General features: G+C 39.9%; 1 long non-coding RNA gene across 1 annotated transcript in view; it reads left to right on the forward strand.

Moving 5' to 3' along the window:
- Window positions 1–277: 277 nt before the first annotated feature.
- The window catches only part of LOC114049989, a 31,400-nt gene continuing 8,302 nt past the window's right edge, over window positions 278–23,375 (forward strand). Inside the window, exons 1-2 of the long non-coding RNA XR_003569923.1 lie at window positions 278–642; window positions 2,219–2,397. This is a non-coding gene — a long non-coding RNA (uncharacterized LOC114049989). The remainder of the gene's footprint in view (window positions 643–2,218; window positions 2,398–23,375) is intronic.

A 23,375-nucleotide genomic window follows, 5' to 3' on the forward strand; every position in this document is an offset into this window, starting at 1 on the left:
TGGCCACAGGAGAGCACAGAGGGACTGTCAGCTCCCTAACCCTAAACACTCTGCTTCCTTCTCAAATCACTGAAATACTGGATTAGCTTCTTGGCTGTCATATCACACCAATGACTCATATTGAGGTTGCTGTGACAGTAAAATCCCAAGAGCTTTTGCAAACAAGTTGCTATTTATCTATTGCTCAAGAGGCAGCAAGCACCCCCATTTCTTTCTAATTAGCTTTTTTAAACAATTCCTGGAATGATTTAAATCATCCCAGGCTGTTGACAATCTCTACTGGTTAACAGGCCTTCCTAAATTGTGGGATCCATGCTTTTTCCCAATTATCAGGCCTACAACATTCACTTGGGGAAATGGGAGGAGAGGGAGAGAAGCAAAGATCCTGGCACCCACTATGAGAGGAAGAAATGAGTGAATAGGTATATATCTTTTCATGAAAGAAAATAGTTTCTTTCTATCATAGCTCTTGAATTCAGCTTGCCTAAGACCTGAGGACTTCTAAATTCAAGTTCCCTTGACTTACTCTCAGAAGGATTTGTCTGCTCTATTGTCTTCTCTGACAATATCACCCATCAATCATCCATTCTTATCAAGAGGAAAGCATCAGGACTACCCTCTTTGGTCCTCCAGGAGTGACAGGTACTACTATGTTTCCTTCTCACCTCTGTTTAAATGTGAATTTCTTTTTTTAATATATATATATCTTAAGGAAAATGTTCAGCTTAGAAGCCAAAGAAAAGGCCGGAATAAAAATATCCTCAAGAGACTCCAAGTCTCTAATCATAAGAGACATGCAAACTATAACAACCCCAAGTTATTCCCCCAACCCTCAGATTGGCAAAAATGAGAAAAGACAAAATTTTTAGTTGCTGGAGGGGCTATGGGAAGTCAAGCACGTTAATACATTATTAATGCAGTAGGACAATCTCATTTGACCCTCATAACAACCTTTTGAGATAGATATTATGGATTTTATTCTCTTTGGGTGGGTGGGGGGGGGGGAGAGGGAAGCCAATCTATGATTTTTATTGTTATAGGCAACTGTTAGACAAGTAAACTCATCAACTATGTCATTTCTTAGGAAGAAGACACAGGAGGGCTTCTTGCATCTCTCTCACTAGCAGGTTCACTTTGGATGCAGTCAGACAGGAAGATGGGAATGGAGTCATAATAAGGGGTTAAATAAGCTTACTTTATTCTAGTCTAGTCTTCTTAAAGGGAGTTTGCTGATAATGGGAGCACCAACTCCTAACATTCCCTAACAACCCTTCTCGCAGGGGCCAACATGAAGGGGGTGCAACTACTCCTGTCTTGAAGGGGTCAATTGAGACAAGCACAACTTGTGTTCTCCCCTAAATCCCCACAAGCCTCCATGGGGGCTGGTTGAGGCAAACACACAGATTCCCCCTCCCAAGCCGTGATGGGGGCCGATCAAGGCACACACAGCATTCAGGCTGCACATTCACCCCTATGGGGGCCCCCGGTCATTGAACAGTGCCCACTTGCTTTATAGGGCAACAGACAAAGAAGCCACATTGCCAGCAGTAGCCTCACAATTTTACATTACTTCACCCCTATATCTACTGTGACTGTGCAGTAGAAACTGTTTTGAACCATGACTGTGAGAATTCCTATCTAACACCTGGAAAGTAGAGATTGTTATGGCTATGGATCCTGGGAAGAAAATGCTAAAAAAAAAAATCCACTTTACACACACTAAAATTCACCTTACTTACCAGAACCTCTGATAAAGACATTTCCTCAATAATCAAGGCAGATTGGCGCCTGCTCTGAAATTCATAGTTTGAGAGAGAAACCTGAGGGCACTGACTTCCCCAGAGTCAAGGAGTCAGTGTTTGTCAGAGGCAAGACTTGAATCCAGGCCTTCCTGACACTGACCTCAAGGAGATTATAGTCTATCAGGGAGACAACCTGTACACAGCTCGGTGTATTAAAAATACATACAAGTGGGGCACCTAGATGGTGCAGTGGATAGAGCACCGGCCCCGGAGTCAGGACGACCTGAATTCAAATCTGGCCTCGGGCACATAACTCTTACCAGCTGTGTGTTTCTGGCAAGTCACTTAACCCCAATTGCCTCACCAAAAAAAAAAAAAATCATCTAATATAAATCCAAAGTGATTGGGAGGAGGGTGAATGAACGAATAAATAAATGAATGAATGAAAAACCATTTAACTGCTTTCTATTTGCCAGGCACTACACTGAGGGCTGGGAATACCAAATCAAGCAAACAAGACAGTCTCTGCCCTTAAGGACCTAACATTCTAATAAGAAAAGATGGGACAGAAAAAGGAGTCAAAGTTGGAAGAATGTGAGTGGAGGCATGACTTGGAAAGGCTTGGGGAGTATCTGGTGGCCTGATGCCAGACGAGGTAAGGTTCAAATCCACCTATCAGAGCCCAGAGTGCCAGGGGCAGAGTCCAAGTTCTCTTGGGAGGATGGAGGTCAGGGTACAGGTGACATGCTTCTTATAAGGCTGGAAAGGTGCTAGCACTTGACGGGGGGGAGGATTAGGAAAGGCTTCATGTAGAAGGTAGAAGGAAAGTAGGGATCCCAATGGCTTAAATTAGTAATGCCCGCTTATTATGAGTATGAAGGAAATATCCAGGGGTTAATGATAGCTGGCCTTTGAAGGCAGGAAAAATGGAACAAATGAAAAAAAAATGGATGGCATGATGCTGCTTTCCAATATGTAATTGCTTCTTTCTGATATACTTTGCTAATGAGAAAAAACACCCTCCTGCTGAGACGCGGCTAATGAATGTCTCTAAATAACTCTGCCCTTGCTGAACCCCAGCTTAGGACTTCACTCCAACTGCTCTTTCCTGTCTTTTCCCCTGGTTGTCAATCCACCCACTCTGGCTCCTCCATCATGCCTCCCCCACCATCATTTATTTTTGATTTCCAGATATCCAACAAGAGAAAGATGCCCTCTTCTCCCTTAGCTCTGGCTGGCTGGTGTTTGAAACATATTTGATATTGCCTAGATTTTTCCTTAGGAATTTAAAAAAGAATTCACATTAATCATCTTATGATTATCCATTTCACACCAAAGAATTTATCAAAGAATGAGTCAGCAGGGTGATGGCTGGTGGTAGCCAGAATAGTCTTGGATTCCATTAAGAGGGGCCTCTTTTCCAGGAATAGAGATGATAATCTCATTGTACCCTGCTCTCATCAGACATCCTCTAGAATATTGTGTTCAGGTCTGAATACTGTGGTTTAAAGACATTAATAAGTTGGAGAGTGGCCCAAGAGGGCAACCAGAAGAGTAAAGGGCCTTGAGTCCATGTCATGCAAGGATCTCTCAAAAGAACTAGAAATGGAAAAGAGAAAGGGGGTGGGGAATAGCTGTGTCTAAGTATTGGACAAGCTGTCATGGGGAGGAGAGATTAGGTTTGCGGTTTAGGGACCCAGGCGGTAAAACCAGAGACAATAGCTAGAAATTTCGAAGGACCCAATTTAGGCTAGCTGTCAGGAAAAAATTCCTGTCCTAAAGTGGAGTGGGCCATCTCAGGACACTGGTGGTGGCTTCTAAGATGAACTCGTCACATGTCTTAGTGGGGATTCCTTTCACTGGACTTAATTGTCTCTGAGGACCGCCCCCCCCCCCCCCCCGCCAAGTCTCAAATTCTGTGATTTTATATGTTGTTTTTAAATGGCATTTCTAACTTTTGAACACTTCTTTTTTTCCAAAAGCACCTTAAATTTGTTGTCTCCCAGACTGTTTCTACCTTCTCTGTCCTTCTAACACTGAGTCTAATTATGAGATAATACAGTACTATTTTACTAGTTATGTCATATTATTCTCCTCCATACACTCTAAATTTAACCCAAATTGGACTGCTCTCTGGTCCCTCAACAAATTCCACGCTTTTCCTACCCCCAGGCCTTTGTTTACACTGTTCTCCAAGCTTGGAATATCTTTCCCCTCCCTGTTAACCTGTTCAATTCCAATTTGAAGCTGAAATGTCACCTCTTCCAGCAGCTAGGTGACACAATGGTTAGAGCACTGGGCCTGGAGTCTGGAAGACCTAAGCTTAAATCCAGCCTCAGACCCTTAATAGTTGTATGACCTTAGGCAAGTCACAACTTCTAGTTGCCTCAGTTTCTTCATCTGTAATAATGGCACCCACCTCACAGGGTTATGATGGGGATTAAAGGAGATATTTATAAAGGGTTCTTTCTTCTCCTTCCCATGAAGCTTTCCCTGATTCCTCCTATAAATAACAATGCTCCTCAGATTTCACAAAGCACTTTGTGAGAGAGGTGATTTGGTCTAGTAGATGGTAAGCTGGTCTCGGAGTCAGGAAGGCTGTTCAAATCCTGTCTGAGAGATACTGGCTCTTTGACCCAAGGTAAAAGGTACTTAATAAATATTTGGTGGTGGTGATGGTGACAGAAGCATCTTTATTCATCTTCTTCCCCCCTTGTTTTCTTGTTCTGCTATCCATCCTCCTTGTCCTCTTCATCTTTCCCTTATTTTTCCTCCCTCTTCTTCCTAGGGGAAGGAACTTCCACTCTTCCATTCTTCAATGTTGAAGCCCAGGATTCAACCACACCCTGCAACATTGGCAAAGGACTTTATTTCAAAGCTGCTGCACCTCTGGCTTTTGTTCTATTGATCAGTTGATCAAAGCATTTATTAAGCACCTGCTATTTGCCAGGCACTGGAGATAAAAAGACAAAAGCAAAAATATCCCCTGCCTTCAAGGACCTTGATTCTATTACAGGAGACAATATGGACATATATAAATATATACAAAATAGATACAACAGTTTGGGGGAGGGGAAGGGTATTACCAGCTGTAGGGGGTAAGGGGGTCATCAGAAAAGACTTCATGTAGAAGCAGGGATGAACTGAGTTTTGAGAGAAACAAGTGATTCTAAGAGATGGAAGTGAGGAGTGAATTCATTCCATAAATGGGGGAGCCATACAAAAGCATGTAGACAGGAGATGAGGATAGTGCAGGTAAGGAACATCATCAAGAAGTCCAGTTTGACTGGGTCATACAGGAAGGGAAGAAAAAGAATACACATACACACACACACATATGTGTATATATATATATATATATATATACACACACATATATATATAATGTAATACTACAAGTAATCATAATATTATACAAATAATAGTATGATCATGTAGTATATACATGTATAATATATAATGTAGTATAATATATAATGTAATAGTACAAATAATTCTTATAACAAGTAATTATAATATGTAATAAGGTTGGAAAAATAGGTTGGGGTCAGGTTATGAAGAGCTTTCAGTGCCAAAGAGAGACATTTAGAGGCAATAGGGGGACACTGGAGTTTATTAAGTAGAGGAGTAACATGGTCAGGCCTGTGCTGAAGGAAGATCATTTCTGGCAATTGTGTTGAGTAGGCTTGGAGAGGGGAGATACTTGAGGCAGAAAGACCAATTGGGAGGCTATTACAATATTTGAGGCAAAAAGGGAAGAGAGCTTTAAGGTGGTGGGCATGTGTTCTACTAAGGCTCCCCACAGACCCAGCTGTGAGGAGTACTATTTTACATGGTGAGGGGAGCACAGGGTTCCTTTGTCTGCCTTTGCTTTCTACCAATGGGTTCACAGCACCAAGCTTACCCATGGTAGGTGTAACTGTGAACAAATCAAGTCCCAGCCTGGGTGGCCCAGTTCATACCTAAGGAAGGAGACCACAGAGAGGTCCCCATTTGGGTCAAGGTGAACCAAGCTCAGTAGTTTGGATTCTCATTGAGAAAGATCACACTGGAAACAAGCAGGTAGTAATACATCAATCACTCTTTAACAAGGCACAGAGAGTATGGAGGCAGACAATATGGGGATGGCACGGGAATGAGGTGGGAGAGGAAGGCAAACAGTGGGGAAGAGATGGGAAGGGAAAAGGGCAAATAGAGGCATTTACATGTTCTAATTTAGCTCATAGTTTCTGGATACGCCCTTAATTTGGGAGGCAGTTTTTGGCAAGTGACTTCCACGTTGCCCTTTATGCTCTTAATTCCTGTTTTCTATTTATTGTTACCTTATACTGGCAACTTACAAATTTACTATACTAGTTGGTGGGATGATCGGGGGAGACCATAACAAAAAACAATGTCAACATAGCTTGTAAGAAGAGAGAAAGATAGAAATGTTAGAGATGTTTTAGTGGTAGAAAACACAAATTCTAGCAACCTGTTGGATGTGTGAGTTGGGGGAGATAGAGGAGCTGAGGATAACTTTAAGGTTACAAACACTGATGACTAGATGGCTGGTGGTATCCTCATCTTTGAGAGGGAAGTTAGGGGAAATAGTGTCCTTGCAGCTGGGGAGTAGGATTGAGATAATGGATTCTGTTTTTGATGTGTTGAGTTTGAGGTGCCTATACGATATCAAGTCTGAAACAGACAATAGGACTTGGTGATATGGGACTGGCACTCAGGAAAGAGACTAGGGCTAGAATCATATGCACAGGATAATAATTAAACCCATGGCAGTTCCTGAGGTTGCCAAGTAACTGTTGAGAAGAGAGCCCCATACAGAGCCCTGGGGTACAACCACAGTTAAAGGGTGGGATATGGATGATGAATCAGTGAAAGAGACTAAGAAAACAGTTGGACAGGTATGAAGAGAACTAAGACAGCAGTATTGGAGAAGAGAGATTATCCAGAAGGAAAGGGTAGCCAACAATGTCAATGCTGCAAAGAGATTATTAATGATGAGGATTTGGGGAAGGCGCGAGTGGAACTTTATTCTTCAAAGAAATATGGCTTACCACTGATTCGAATGGATTGCAAGTTCCTACACTAAAAGAGCAGCTACCCTGCACTTGGAGCAACATCTCAGAGTCCCAGGGGCTCCTTCGCTGCACCCCCACCCTCTTAAAGGAGAACAATTAGTTCCCGTTAAATATCTCAGCTATACCTTCCCAATTATCCATCTCCACTTCTAATTCTTCCTCAGTTGTCTTGGGACTATAGGAAACCTTTCACAAGTGTTCTTTGAAAGCCTGATCAGGTTCTTTCACTTCCTTTTCTTTCATTAGGATGCTTTTCTTATCTCAAGCTTCCATCATAACTTTTTTTTTTTTCAACTTCCCCAATAGCCTTCATTCAATCCCTCTTAAGAAGGGTTGTTAAGCTGGAGTCTATAAATGCGGCTGGGGGGAAATACATCTTTGTTTCAATATAATTTGTTTTCTTTGTAATTCTATGTATTTTATTTTATACATTTAAAAACACTGTTCTGGGAAGGGGTCCTTAGGCGTCACCAGACTGCCAGAGGGGTGCATGACAAAAGAAAAGGCTGAAAATTCATGTTCTTGAAGTCTATGATCTTGTTGTTTATCTGACTGAACACTTCTTTTTCTAGGGTTGGTTTAGGTGGGGAACCTGTGGCTTTGAGGACACATGTGGCCTTCTAGGTCACAGATGGCCTTCTAGGTCCTCCGGTGTGGCCTTTTTACTGAGTCCAAGTTTTATAGAACAAAGCCTTTTTTTAAGGGGATTTGTTCTGTTAGTCCATAGGTTCCTAAAGTGGGCAGTACCGCCCCCTGGGTGGTACTGGAATGATTGGGGGTGGGGGGTGTCGGTAGCAGCCTTCTGGTGATGCAAATTTTAAAAAAAAAAAGTTAAAGGGTTAAAGAAAGTAGATTTCCAAGGGGACACAGTAATTTTTTTGAAAAGGGGGTGGTAGACCAAATAAGTTTGGGAACCTCTGTTAGTCCTTCATTATCCTGCTCCTCTCATATGATAGGTTACTGCAAATGGGCAGTCCTTTGCAATCTCTGGTCACCAAGTGCTCACATGCATCTAAATACTGCGAATCCTGCTGTGTCCACAGGATTACACTCCAGCATAAACTGAGCGGTTGCTTTCTCACGATCTGTTTTTCAGATAATGCAAGGAAGCAGATTTCGTGCAGGGAATATTTCTGCACGGAAGAAACTACAACTTCCTTGCCTCAGCCAACTGTGGGCAGCATATTGATAGGCATTGTACAAAGTAGCAGACAGGTTTTAAAGCTGTAATTTGCATGTTGGTGTTGCAGGGCTATTTATCTGGGGATGTTAAAGCTCCCTGTATGTGGTGAAACATTTGCTTAGGATTGTCTAAATGGACTCCAGCTATAATCAGTGAGCCCTAGCCAGATTTTTAGGTAACAGGTACCACTTTCTGCTGGAATAACTTTCTTTAGCTCTGTGACCACAGTCATTTAGTATGAAAGAAACACTGGACTTAGCATCAGGAAAACACATAACACTCACCATAATCAGCAGGTGGGGAAGTTTTGAGAGGATAGGACTAGGAAAAACCCATCTCCAGAAGAAATAAACACCGAAAAGGGGACTGTTTGGAACAACTTTGTCCAAGATGTCACACAGACTCGTAGAGTGAGAAAGCTGAAAGGGATTTCAGGGATCCTGAGCTAGGGAGACTATTTTTTTTTTTAACCATCCAGATTCCGCAAAATAACTGAAATATTTAAATAAGTTAGAGAATTACGGTAAATAAGAAGGGTGACTTGACTTCTCTTTCTTCACAAAAGTAATTCTGGGTATCTTTGCTTCCAGATTTTCTCCAGTACAGTACAAAGACAGAATCTACTAGATGCTGGAGATAGAAAGGTTAAGAAACAGTCCCAGTCTTCAAAGAGCTTACCATCTGCTGAGGTGGGGGGGAGGGAAACACAGCAGGTTGATAGAAAAGTAAATACAAGTTAATTTGAGAAGAGAGAAGGCACTAAGAACTGGGGAACTTAACAGAAGAGCTAGTGAAGAAGTGTACCATAATAAAAAGCATGCTAGTCTTTGCTGTTGTTCAGCCGTTTTTCAGTCACATCCAACTCTTCCTGACCCCATTTGGAGTTTTCTTGGCAAAGATACTGGAGTGGTTTGCCATTTCCTTCTCTAGCTCATTTGACATGAGAAAACTGAAGCAAACAGGGTTAAGTGACTTGCCCAGAGTAATACAGCTAGTAAAGTGTCTGAGATCAGATCTGAACTCACAAAGACAAGTCTTCTGACTCCAGGCTAGCACTCTATTCACTGTGCAACCTAGCTGCCCTAGCTGCTGTCTAGAAAACCTAAATTCTTATCCTGGCTTAGTTATTGACTAGCTCTGTGACCTTGGGAAAGGGATTTCATCTCCTGGGTCTGTTTTCTCCTCTATAATAATAATAGCACACATATTTATGGTGCTTTACTTATATTATCTCATTTGATTTAGTGAAGTAGGCAGCACAAATAGCCATTTTACAAATAGGGAAAGGGAGGCTAAGTAATTTGCTCAAGGTCACATCACTGTTCATTGGCCCTTCCCTTTTCTCCCTTTCCAACTCTGGCTCTGAAAACAGTCATCAAAAAAAATTAAAAAATAAAAGAAACCCTCAACAATTCCTGGAAATGACATGTCCATCAATTGTCCAATGATTCTAATCGCCAATCCCTCTCGCTTTCCTGGCCAGCATGCCCATTAATGTGTTTTCGTCTGCACTGTAAGAAACATGAAGGCAAGGGAAACTTCCTTCTATTTGTAGCCCCAGCCCTTAAGGTAGTACCAAAGAACACAGTAAGTGCTTAATAAATGCTTTTTTATTCACTAAGTAGAAGAGATATGACTTCAACAAAGTCAAATCTGAATCTTTTCCTACTTTCTAATCAGATATTTTCTTCCCACTGGAATATCCTATGAGATTGGCCTCTGAGTTTAAGGTCCTCAGTGTGTCTGCCTGTGTTTGAATGTCTGCCACATGAGACCTCCTTGTTTCAGTTTCTCAACCTCATTCAATCATTCGTGTTACTAGCTCAAAACCAATTCAGGACATCCTGGAATCACCAGGTTTGGCTGCTGGCCCAAGATGTGGTCTCCTCTTGCTGTGTTACCCCATCATCTGGAGCTTTACCCAGCACTGTTTTCTACATCTCCCACTATAAAAAAGCCCAAGGAAACTGATTATTAGAAATGGATGAATATTGACCAAGAGGACATAATGTTCCAGATCACACAACTCAACATTTGATCAGCATTCTGTGCTGTATAGCTTTCTCATTGTATCAAACATTCTCTTCCGTGAAGCCTGCCATGATATCCCCTCTCCTCACCTGACTGCCCGAGGCAGAAATGATTTTTCCCTTTAGAAATCCTATTATTCTTCTTCATAACTCTCTTGTGCTCTTCTAGTCTACTTCTAAAACAAAATAAAAATTTTTTCATCAAGAGCTTAGCTATACTATATATACTATATATTATACCTAGCTATACTGGACACAATACAAAAAGAATATATTATATAAAAATAATTACATATAGTATATCTCTATTACATATATCCGCTGGGGGAGGGAAACACAGCAGGTTGATAGAAAAGTAAATACAAGTTATTTTGAGAAGAGAAAAGGCACTAAGAACTGGGGAGCTTGACAGAAGAGCTAGGATACACACACACACACACACACACATACACACATACATACATATACATATAATATATGTATATATACACATTCATTAGAGAGAGACAGTCTCCTAGACTTCCTCTGTATCTTTGTTTCTCTCTTAGCCTGCTTCTATCCATTCGGCTTATCTCTTCCTCCATCCTCCCCTTCAATTTTAGGCACTATTGTAGTTATTTGTATCTATGTCTTATCTTCTAGATTAGAAACTTTTCTAGGCCAGAATCATATCTCATGCAACTGTATATCTTCTTTCTCGCTGTATCCTTAAGTACAATGCCTTACAATTTTTTTTAAAATCAGACCTATGATTTCATTGGTGCAAGGAACTTCTCTAACAAAACAGATGAATGAACTTTCTTCAACTAATAGACCCAGAGAACTGTCTGGAGGCACTGAGAGACAATTTGTGTGAGAGGTAGGATTCAAACCCAGGTCTTTCTGACTCTGAGATTGATTCTTTCTCCAATACGCCACCCTTCCTATGGGCTTTACCTGTAGGAGCAGCTTGATGGATATTTGCTGATTGAAGAGCTGAATATTTCAGCTATCTTAAAGGCCTTTTTTCCTCAGTGAGACTCTCTTAAGCTTCTTCATCTCCCACAGCACCGTAGCATGGTATTAGGGACTGATAATTATGTGTTAATTAATTTATTGGGAAGAGCACAGTGGTCCAGGTGTCCCTGTGGTCATTTGTAGTTCTTGTGAGCAACCTCAGGGCTAATGAAGCTCTGAAAGAATGTGAAAAGCAGGGGCAGGAAGAGGGAAGAGGAAAGACAAAGGTCAGATTGTGATTCGTGGGAGTTTGTGGAGGGCAAACAGGAATTGACAAATTGATACAGACTAAATTTAAAGAAATATTTTGTAGCACAAATTGGGTAAGGAAGTGAGTAAAGTGATCCTTAAAACTATAGCCAAAGAACAGAACCATTGGATTCAATCCTCAGCATCTTTTAGATCCCGATGATATGTGTGTGAGAGGAGTTTCTGAAAGCTCTCAACGTAATTCTTCCTTTATAACTTTGAGACTTTTAGAGATAGACTTGGCTGGGCGGCTGACAGAGGATCATAGATCTAGAATTGGAGGAGACCTCAGAGGTCATTCCTCATTTTACAGATGAGGAAACTAAGGCAGGCCGTGCTACATTGAGTGACTTACTATCACACAGTAAGTGGCGCGTTCAAATTTAGGGCCTGAGACTCAAAATTCAGAGTTTATCACCTGTTTGTTTTTTTTTAAAGCGTCTCTCTCCAGAGTCTTATGGATTCGTCAGATAGTGTCACACAATCTAACACACTTTGGGAATGTTTAAATGCTATAGAAATGAAAAATGTTGGTTTCCAATGATCTTAGCAGATGCGTTTGCTATTCCCGGGCAATCTGGGGGCAAGATTTTAAGAGCTCTTTATTTCTAAATTATTTTAAGATGTGGTTTTTTTTTTTTTTTTAAAGAGGGTGGGTAATTTTTGACAGGATTGGGAGAGGGGAGTCTTAGAAAAAAGTAGGCAGACAAATCCCAATTTTAAGAGGGTCCTTTCAGTGGAATGGAAAGGATACTGATCTTGGAGCCAGAAGGTCTTGTTTTTTTAAGCCCCAATTTTGACACTTACTACCTTAGCTAAAACACCTCCCTTGCCAAAGCCTCATTTTCTTCATCTATTAAATGAGACTGCTGGCTCTAAAGGTCACTCCCGGCTCTAGCATGTTGCTGTTGAGTCATTTCAGTCATGTCCAACTCTCCATGACCCTATTTTCAGGTTTTCTTAGCAAAAATATTGGAGTGATTTGCCATCTCTTTCTCCAGCTCATTTTACAGTTGAGGAAACTGAGGCAAACAGTTAAGTGACACACAGGGTCACACAGCTAGTAAGTATCTGAGGCTAGATTTGAACTCGGGAAGATGAGACTTCCTGATTCCAAGCCTAGTACTCTATCCACTGCACCACCTATGAACTGGATGCATTAGTGAAGGGAGTAGGGGTCAGACACAAAGGGAAGCCTGAGCTGTGTTTCACAAAGCAAGCACTGGCCTTGGTTATCATGTCCTCATCTCTAGAACTCTGTATTCCTTTGCATTACCAGTTCTCTGCCTCCCTGGCTTATTACCATCTTACATTCCCTCTAAATGCTAATATTGGAGTTATTTTCCCTGCCTGCCTTCTCTGGCTCTTCATTTAATTTCATAGGCTTGTCACGGTACTGTGCTTTCCAAGGCAGAGTTAGGATGGAGTTCTTTGAAAAGGCTGCCCTGTTCCTCTGGTCTCCAACCCCCTCCTCCTGTCTTGTAGTCTCAAAGGAACCTTGCAGGGTAATACTGAGACAGCCAGGATGAAGATCCTTCCCTGGTCCACCGAGCTGTCAGAGCCCTCAAAATTGGTTGGCAATTTACCATTATTTCCTAGTCCAAAAAAAAAGTTATGAAACAACACTCATTTGGCCCTAGAAACCAAGAGCAGTGCTGCTCTGTGGCACCTTGGAGTAGCTGGCATTTTCTCAGTGGTTTTTACTTGTCCTTGTTTGTCCTTGCTTATTCATTGGCCCTGTGTTAACCTCATTGCTATTTAAAAACAATTAGAAAAATATCCTGGGGTCCCAGTGAATGTCTATCACGACCAGGTGTGAACCTAACTGCCTCACCTCTGTGCTAATTTGTTCAAGTTCATTCCTTTGCACTACATGGAACCCGAGACAGATTGCAGCACACTTCTACTTTGCCTTCTATCAGAGGTCTCTGTACTCACCACCTTAATCGACTACCTGCTTTGCTCTTCTCTATTTTCTTGTTTTTAATTTAACTCCTTAACAACCATTTCTTAAAAGTGAGTATAAGATAAGGTAAAGACAACAAAGTGCTGGCAGATGTTTAGCAACCAGCTCTCCTAATACACACACATATATATGTGTGTGTATATGTATGTATATACATATGTGTATATATATACACACGGTGTATGTATATGTGTATGTGTACATATATGCATATATAGTATATGTACATATGCATGTATATATACGTGTGTACACACATATGTATGTGAATGTAACTATGTACGTGTGTATGCTTACACATTTAAGTTTGATCCGCATTAACATTTTCTCCACCACCTTAAGTCTTATTGTTGTTGTTGAGTTTCAGTCGTGTCCAACCCTTTGTGATGCCATTTGGAATTTTCTTGGTAGAGATACTGGCATGGTCTGCCATTTCCTTCTCCAACTCTTTTTATTGATAAAGAAATTGAAATAAAAAGATTAAGTAGTAAGTATCTGAGGACACTCTATCCACTGTGCTATCTAGCTGCCCCTCAAGTCTAGACAATCAACAACACACTAAATAAAGCCCTGCTTTGTGTTGTTTTATTCAGTCATTCAGTTGTGTCTAGCTCTTCGTGATCCTATGGACCACAGCACACTGGGCCCTCTCTCTCAACATATGTCCAAGTTCATGTTAGTGGTTTCCATGATACTGTCTATCCATCTCATTTTCTGCCAGACCCTTTTCCTTTTCCTTCAATCTTTTATTTTTTGAGAGGCAATTGGGGTTAAATGACTTGCCCGGGGTCACTCAACTAGTAAGTGTCTAGTGTCTGAGCTCAGATTTGCACTCCCATCTTCCTGACTTCAGGAAGTTCTCTATCTACTGTGCTACCTAGCTACCCCCTTTTTAAGAACTTTTTAAGAAAGTTTCGAGGTCTGGTTTTTTTTTTTCAAATATGGGGGACAGGGGGACAAATCATTTTGTTGTTCAGTCACGTCCAACTTTTTGAGAGCACAATTAGGGTTTTCTTGGCAAAGATGCTGGAGTAGTTTGCCATTTCCTTTTCTACCTCATTTTACAGATGAGGAAACTGAGGCAAACAGGGTTAAGTGACCTGCCCAGAGTCACACAGCCAGTAAGTGTTTGAGGCAGGATTTGAACCTGATCAATCAAATCTTCCAATCTTTAATCCTAATATCAGTCTTTTCCAATGAGTCCCATTTTATTACATAACCAAAGTACTTAAGCTTCAGCTTCAGTATTTGACCTTCCAGTGAATAGCCTGAATTAATTTCTTTAAATATTGACTGATTTGATCTCCTTGCTGTCCAAGGGACTCTCAAAGGTCTTCTCCAGCACTGCAATTTGAAAGCGTCAGTTTTGTGGCGATCAGCTTTTCTTATAGTCCAACTCTCACAGTCATACATTGCCACTGGAAAAACCATAGCTTTGCCCATACAGACCTTTGTCAGCAAAATAATGTCTCTGTTTTTCAGTATGCTGTTCAGATTTGCCATAGCTTTCCTTCTAAGCAGCAAGAATTTTTTAATTTCCTAATTGCAGTTGTTGTCTTCAGTGATTTTTGAGACCAAGAATATAAAATCTGACACTGCTTTCATTTCTTCTCCCTCTATTTGCCAGGAAGTGATGGGACCAGTTGCCATGATCTTAAGGTTTTGGGGTCTTTTTTTATGCTAAGCTTCAGGCCAGCTTTTACACTCTCCTCTTTTCCCCTCATCAAGTGGCTTCTTAATTCCTCTTCATTTTCTGCCAAAGTAGTATCATCTGCCTATCTGAAATTGTTGATATTTCTCCTGGCAAGCTTGATTCCAGTTTTTGATTCATACAGCCTAGCATTTCTCATGATATACTTGGCATATAAGTTAAATAAATCAGGTGACAACATATAGCCTTTTCCAATCTTAAACCAATCAGTTGTTCCATGTTTGGTTCTAACTGTTTCTTCTTGACCCATATACAGGCTCCTCGGGAGGCAGGTGAGCACTCCCGTCTCTTTGAGGACTTGCCACATTTTGTTATGACCCAATTGGTCAAAGGCCTTAGTGTAGTCAATGAAGCAGAAGTAGATGTTTTTTCAGAAGCTCCTTTGCTTTCCTCGTAATACAGCAAATGTTGGCAATTTGACCTCTAGTTCCCCTGCCTCTTCAAAAACCAGCCTGCACTTCTGGTAATTCTCGGTTCACATATTACTGAAACCTAGCTTGTAGCATCTTAAGCATAACTTTGTTGGTGTGTAAAATTAGCACAATTGTTTGAATTTGAACATTACTTGGCATTGCCCATTTTTGGGGATTGGGATGTAAAGTGACTTTTTCCAATCCAGGGGCCACTGTTGAGTTTTGCTGGCTTATTGAGTGCAACACTTTAACAGCATCATCTTGTAGTGTTTGCACTACAAGACCCGTCAGCAAGTCACTTAACCTCTCTGACCCTCAGTTTACTCTTCAGTAAATCAGGATTAATATCACTTGCCTCAGAGGGTTGCTGTGGGGAAATCACTTTGCAAGCTTTAAGTGCTATATAAATGTTAGTTGTTATTCATCTCATTCTTTTCATCTTTCTTGATAGAGTTCAGAGAGAAATAGTGCTTGCTCCTATTAAATATCCTTTAGACTATTACAGGACTTGATAGAATTGCTTTTTATAATTGAATAAAAGTATTGGGAGGTAATCTTATCTTGGCTACATTGCTTTTTGTAATTGAATAAAATTATTAGTATTTAAGTACATGCTTTATAGGCTCACTGAAAGCAACCCTGGGATAACCTGTCTGACAATGACCTGGTCCTGAATTGACATTATAAGCACCTCTGTGTCAATAAACACTTGTAAGACTCACTTTTTTAGATACTTCCTTACTGACATATCATGGATTAATGTGGGTTTCGCCCGTGGATGGCCTTTTGATTCCACTCTTGCATTTTATCATAGGCTCCAACTGGAGCTAACCACTTTTATTTACATTTGACATATCCAGTAACTTGGGCCTATTGTCTTTTTTGGGGGGGGCAATTGGGGTTAAGTGACTTGCCCAGGGTCACACAGCTAGTAAGTGTCAAGTGTCAAGTGTTTGGTCTGAGGCTGGATTTGAGCTCAGGTTCTCTTGACTTCAGGGCCGGTGCTCTATCCACTGTGCCACCTAGCTGCCCCTAGCTTGGGCCTTTTGTCAACCTTTACTATTGTTCCATGAAAAAGATCTGTTTTCAGCTCCCTGCCTGAAAGGAGGCAGACCACCCAATTCTCACCTCCCTACTGAAGAGGTCTAGAGGTCTGGGCTGCTCTGAACCCCAAGATCACAACGTGGGCCCTGCCTGAATGAATTCAACTCAAATCTTCTTCCAGACAGAGAAAAAGTTTATTAGAGATAAATCATATAGGCTAGACTCTCAAGGAATCTGAACATTAGTAATGCCCATAGAGACGAGCAGGCATGAGAGAGTCTCAGCCTTTTGGGCATGAGAAAGTCTCAGTGTTTGAATGGGGGCCAGGGTGGATCTTATATACACTAAAGTAACGTTGGGTGGCCAAAGGAAGGGGGGGAGTGGTTGGGAAAAGGGTCTAGGTGAATTCCGATTGAAAGGTCTGAGAGATTGAATAAACAATGGGAATAGATAATGAAGGGAACTGGAAAGTAGAAGTTTGAAAGGATCAGAAGGTGGGGCTGGGGCTTTCAAAGGGAGATAAGGGGAGTAGAAATGGGAGCCAGATGGGCAAAGGTGAATCTGAATAAGATCAAAAGGCAGGGCTAGGGCTTTCAAAGGGAGATAAGGGGCATCTATAAGGAATCTAAAAGTTTAAGGGTCTTCTGGGGTCTGTAAACAAATGGGAGCCAAATTCCTTTTGTTGAAAAGGGGCTAAGGTCTTGGCTTCTGAAGCTGAATGATGGGCCATACCCCATCACCTACCATAGTAAAAACCTCAAACTCACAGAAGGCTAAATAATGACTAAAAAATTCAGTAAGTGGGAGGCAGCTAGGTGGTGCAGTGGATACAGCCCTGGCCTTGGAATCAGGAGGACCTGAGTTCAAATCCAGCCTCAGACACTTGACACTTACTTAGCCTTGTGACCCTGGGCAAGTCATTTAACCCCGATTGCCTCACCAAAAAGAAAAAAAAGAAAAAAAATTAAATAAGTTACTATATGGTAAGTGACTTCTCCAGAACTGCACAAGTCAGCCGGAGGCCTGCTGGCTTCTGGAAAGGAAGCCTTGCCACAGAAGTCAGTGATGACACAAGAAAACAAGTTGGTAACCTTTCAGAGAGACCAGAGATGGATCAGGGATACTGGTAGCCTGCAAGGCTCTTTGTCCTAAGGTGCTAAGAGTGGAGGGCTCCCCCTCAAAAAGTACCAGGGTGGTCAGAAATCTCCAGTGATCAGAAACCCACATCCTGGCTCCACAAAGAAACACATTAAATAACTTCTCCATCTTGTGGGATCTTTTTTTTTTTGTGGGATCTTTAGCTAATGATGTGAAAATGTAATTTAGACTTAATAAGTATGAAATTTTTAATGTACATCAAAGAAGGAAGGAGACAGAAGGCTTCAAGCTTGAATCTGGAATTCAAATCAAAACAATGAATGAAAGGAATATTCAGAAATATCTTGCCCTCTGGGCAAGTTGCTCTGTAGGTCATGAGACAAAGTGGCTTCTTGAAATCAAAGCTTTGAGAAAAGAATATGTTTGATGTAATTAACACCTACATAATACCAATCTTAACACACACATTTGGAATTGTAAAATTTACCATGGCAGATTAGGAAAGTATTCTAGTAAAAAACCCATATAATATTAATGAAACACAGAGCCCATCAACCTAAGGCAGCTACAGAAAGAGTAGTACTTCCTTGTCAAAGAGAAAGAGGACTGATATTCTCAGAGCATATGATAATCAGGATAGTAAATTGGTGGCCCTGGATCAGGCCGGTAGCCTATTACTTCAAGTTCTATGTTGGAATGAAATGAGGCACTCATAGCTCATTCAACAATTAACAAAGAGGGGTAGGGGTTACTTAGGAATAGCACTGAAAGGACATTTAACAAACTTAAGTAGAATTTTATGGTCAGCTGTGCAAGGGATAGCAACTCAGGGTCTTGGGATATCTGCCAAGTCTAACAGGCCCAACTCTATGTGGCTGGGACTTTTTGTGCTCTTAGGTGACCAGAAAATGTCAATATGGCCAGCTTTCTCCTTGATATCTTTATACTTTATATGGGAAAGCGACATATTTGATTGCTTACATTTAAATCCCAAATTCGTTTGAAACCTCCAGTTGTTAGATTCTTATTGAGTCCAAATTGTATTTTTATATTATTAAAGAAAATTTTCAGTATGAAGAAGCTATTTAACGTTTTCTTGATGGAGTTATAAAATGTAATGTCATCTTTGTACATCAAGTGATTAATCATGTTTTGATATGATTCCCAGTTTAACCTGGAAGCCCTGCTCAGTTCTATTGAGGAGAGATGATGATGGATTTAAACCTAAGGAGAACTATAATGGGCTTAAACTGTCTACCTGAAAGATGCCTGAATCTTTAATGACTATTTTTTTTTACATTATTGCATTTATAATGGTGTTTTAAATAAAGAAAATTTTTCTATGTGGACACCAAATACTTTAACTTTCTCACTATATTTGGGTTTATTTTATATATGTGCAACACATGAATTGGCCATGAGTGCAGAACTGAGTCAAAAATTTTGTGATAACCAATAAAGGCAGTAGTAAAAGTGTCATGGTATTTTCAGAAGGTTTATGCAACAATTACCAAATCAATAATACTGTTTTTTATACCAATGGGACTTTTTTATACAATTTTTTTGCTCTTCAGACAGCATATTATTTTCTTATGAATACTTATAATTTGTTTTGTTTTTTTTAATGATTCAAATCATGAATGTTTGATATAAAGTACATATACATGGAGTTGGCCTATACCTGAAGGGATACTGGCATTCTTATCTCTTGACAGTAGAAAAGTGATACCTTCTCTTAAGAAGGATGAGATTAGGCTTTCATCTGAAAGAAAGCCAGTAACATGTTTTGCTATTAACTCATGTGCCACTGGGCAATACCTGCTCCAATAATGACAGATCTTATCTGCCCCTGCTGCTTTCCAGTGTTACAGAGAAGCTAGCATGTAAGTTATCTCCCTTGACAAAACCATGTCACTAAAGTAACTGTATGTGAGTTTTCATGTATGTAAAGTTTCACGTTTGAGCCATTTTGTATTTTTGTGATGATCAATGAGATAACATTAAAAAAAACTTTTTGCAAAATTTAAAAATTTTAAATTTAGATTTAAAGCACTATATAAATGCTAGCTATTTTTATCATTATGTAGTTCAGTGAATGGAGTGCCAGGCCTGGAGTCAGGAAGACGTGAGTTCAAATGTGGCCTCAGACACGTACTGGCTGTGTGACCCTGGGCAAGTCACTTAACCTCTGTTTGCTTTAATTTCCTCATCTATAAAATGTGAATGGTAATAGTATCCACCTCCCAGGGTTGTTGTGAGGATCAGATGAGACAATAATTGTAAAGTACTCAGCACAGTGTTTGTCATGTAGTAAGCCCTATATAAATGTTAGCTATTATCATTACTATTGCTATTACAATGATCATACAGGTGACCAGAAATTTTTCATATCCTCCTTCTTAAAGAATTTTCCCCGATTGTTTTTTGCTTCTTAAGATTCTGTAATAAAGATTTTTGACTAATTTAAAAAAAAATGAATGTTAAAAATTATTTTTACATGTGATTGGGGAAAAAATAAAACTTTATTTTAAAAAATAAAGTTTTTGACTGCTATTGAATTGTGCACATGAAATGGACTAAAGATACAAATATGTTCATTATACGCCAGTTCTAAATAAACACGAATCCAACTTGAAGGTCAATTATACCAAAAAATAGAGCCATTTTTGAAAATCTGGCCTTTATTGTATCTTGCATGACTTCAACCTTTTGATTTCAGCTTTCAAAGGAAATCTGGAATGTATAATACAATTTTGTTTTCTGTATTCCTGTCCATGTTTCTTTTTTGTTGCCTTTAACTGCAAAATCTGGCATTCAAGTTTTCTATTGCATGTGCCAACTATACATTGACTTAATCTTCTGAGGCCTTTCTGTAGATCTTCAATAGTCTTCTCAAATTGCTTCTTCCACAGTGGTATTTGATGCATGCATGTCCTTAGGACTATTTCTTTCTTTCTTTCTTATTTTTTTTTTTTTTGGTGAGGCAGTCAGGGTTAAGTGACTTGCCCAGGGTCACACAGCTAGTAAGTGTCTGAGGCTGTATTTGAACTCAGGTCCTCCTGACTCCAAGGTCAGAGCTCTATCCACTGAGCCACCTAGCTGCCCCTAGGACATTTCTTGATGACTGCACCTTTCCTTCTATGGTTCTTACTGTGAAAATGGACAGTACTCTTGTATACTGATTCTGAAATGTTTTTATATTTTCTTTCAAATACTGTGGGAGAATGCATTTGTTCGTGATAGTTATAGCAAATGCCAGATGTGTGTATGTATGTGTGTGTATATATAATTTATAATATATTTATCTATCACATATTATAAATATATAAATACATATTTTATAAATGTATAAGTATCTTGTATAATAAATATATTATATATAGATTATATAATATATACAAATAATATGTTGTATGAAAATAACATTATTTATAAATAATGTATATTATGTATTTATAAATATTCTGTTTTGATATAGTTTATCTACTAGTTGAATTTGTACTATCAAACTCAAAAAGTGCTTTTCAATGTTCCAGTTTAAGAATGCCTATCTCCCAAGCCATTTAAGACATTATTTGCTTTTACCATCTGTCTTGTGACTAGGTAGATTTTCTGGAGTTTGCATTGAATGAAAATTTTCAGTGACCTCAGATTCTTCAACCTTTCTCTCTTCAGATTTCAGTAGCTTGATGATTTCAGCTCTAATTTCATCTAATCTGGATTTAGGGTTGAATTTTTTTTTTATCATTGCCTTGTATTGGTCTGCGTTGTGTCATTTTGTGACTTTTAGCTGAAGGTACTGTAGACAAAAAACCAGTAGAAAGCCTTTGCATATAGATTTGTAAAATCTATTTCCAATTTTATTATGATTGAGTCCTGGCATATATCGAAAGCATTCATATCTTCAGTTCATTTTACTCACACTTACAATTTTGCTGCTTTAGTAGTCTGTACCATCTGTGCTGAAGCATTTTCAGCAGATGAGGTATTGGTATTTCTGATTTGTTCTGATATATCTTGCCTTCTTTTGGCACCAAAATACAAAAAAGTCCCACTCATTCTCCTCTTCTCCATGTTAAGCTGATAATCACGATGAGTTTTGAGTAGGGCCAGCCTACCATGCTATGCCAACCCATCTATTTCTTTGACTCTGAGGAGCAGTATATCACACTTGACTTTAGGTTGCTAATCTAATCAAGAACATCCCCAAAGCTCTGTTCTTCACAGTTTCAGGGTTTCAATCAGGGCCTCACAACTCCCGTAGTAGTTTTAGGATATCAGAAGTCCCCACCAAATATTACCCTGGCTGGCATTCTGAGACTTTGTTCTTGAGCAACTGCTCCCATCCCTGACATGGCATAGGCCAAATGTTGGTCTCTGAGGGGGTCATTATTTGCTCAGTGAGCAAAAAACTCACTGAGGACTTGGACCTTATTTTTTTCCCTATAAGGCTTGCCACCAATGTTGGTCAATTCACCAACATTGAATTCAGACATTCAATACTTTGCCTTAATGCTGCTAACTGGTTAGGCAAGACCATCATCACAGTTGTTAAAGCTATAGTTAGATCATCCATTTTGTGTCTTGGGCAATGAGGAAAATGACATTACAGCAGGTTTCCTGATATTATGGTTGGGTTTGATGTTCATGTATGAATTGTGTAATTTAAAGCAACCTGCTACTGTGGCTTAATGAAAGCAATTCTAGATTGGTGTCCGAGGATCTGGATTCCAGTCTAGATTCTGTTGCTTCCTACCTGTGAGACCTTGGACAAATCATATAACCTCTTTAGACTTCAGTTCCTCATCTGTAAAATGAGGGGGTTGGGCTAGACAACCTCTATGCTCCCTTCCATCTCTAAGTTTTATGTCTAGCCTGGCTCTCTTCCTGTTTAGAGGATCTATCAACAAGCATGTATTAAGCATTTTTTTTGTGCCAGGCATTGAGTTAATCAAGCACTGAAGATACAAAGGAAAACAGCAAAAACTCCAAAGAATAAAAATAACTCTTAGGTATATGGCTCTTCAAGATTTGCAAAAAAAAAAAAAAATTCCTCACAAGAGCCCCATGAGGGAGGTGGGATGTGTGTGTGTGTGCATGTGATCATCCGTAAGTTATGCATGAGGAAACTGGGGCCTGTGGGTTAAGTGACTTACTCCAAACCACAGTCAGTGAAGGAGAGAGCTATTACTTCACACCTTTTACTGAGAGCAAGAATTGTTTAAAAAACAAAAAACAACCTGTCCCAGCCCTCCACTCAGTCCCACATGTTAAGTATATATGGTAATGATATGGTGGGGGAATGTTAACCTGATTTCTACATTTCCCCCACAGGAGTCATCTCCCACCAACTTTCACTTCCCATATTCAGATTGTTGCCAAATAGTACCCTGATGACTTTCTCGCTGTCAACGACTTGGATTCTAATTCAGCAAGAAATGGCTACTGGTGGGGAACCCATGAAACAGAAGGCTGGCAAACAGAGTGGAACCTTTTATCTCTCTTTCTCTGTGTGTGTGTATGTCTCCATATCTCTCTGTCTCTGTGTATGTTTCTCTCTCTCTGTTTCTCTCTCTGTCTTTCCACCTACCAACTGATCTATCTAACCATCTATAGATCGATCCATCCATAGATTGATAGAGCATATATAGATGCATATATAAATACATATATACATACATACAAATGATATAGTATATTATAATTTACCATGTTATATATAGGTGTGTGAGATATATCTATCTATTTCACATCTAACCTGTGGCTTTCTTAACCTAGAACATTCCTCTGCAAAAAGGCCTTCCCCGTCCTTCCATTGATGAGTTCCTTCAAGAACCTCCATTTTGTGAAGGAGCCCAGGCTGGC

The sequence above is a fragment of the Vombatus ursinus genome, unplaced genomic scaffold (genome assembly GCF_900497805.2).
Source record: "Vombatus ursinus unplaced genomic scaffold, bare-nosed wombat genome assembly UNPS02014798.1, whole genome shotgun sequence".
NCBI classification, from domain to species: Eukaryota; Metazoa; Chordata; class Mammalia; order Diprotodontia; family Vombatidae; genus Vombatus; species Vombatus ursinus.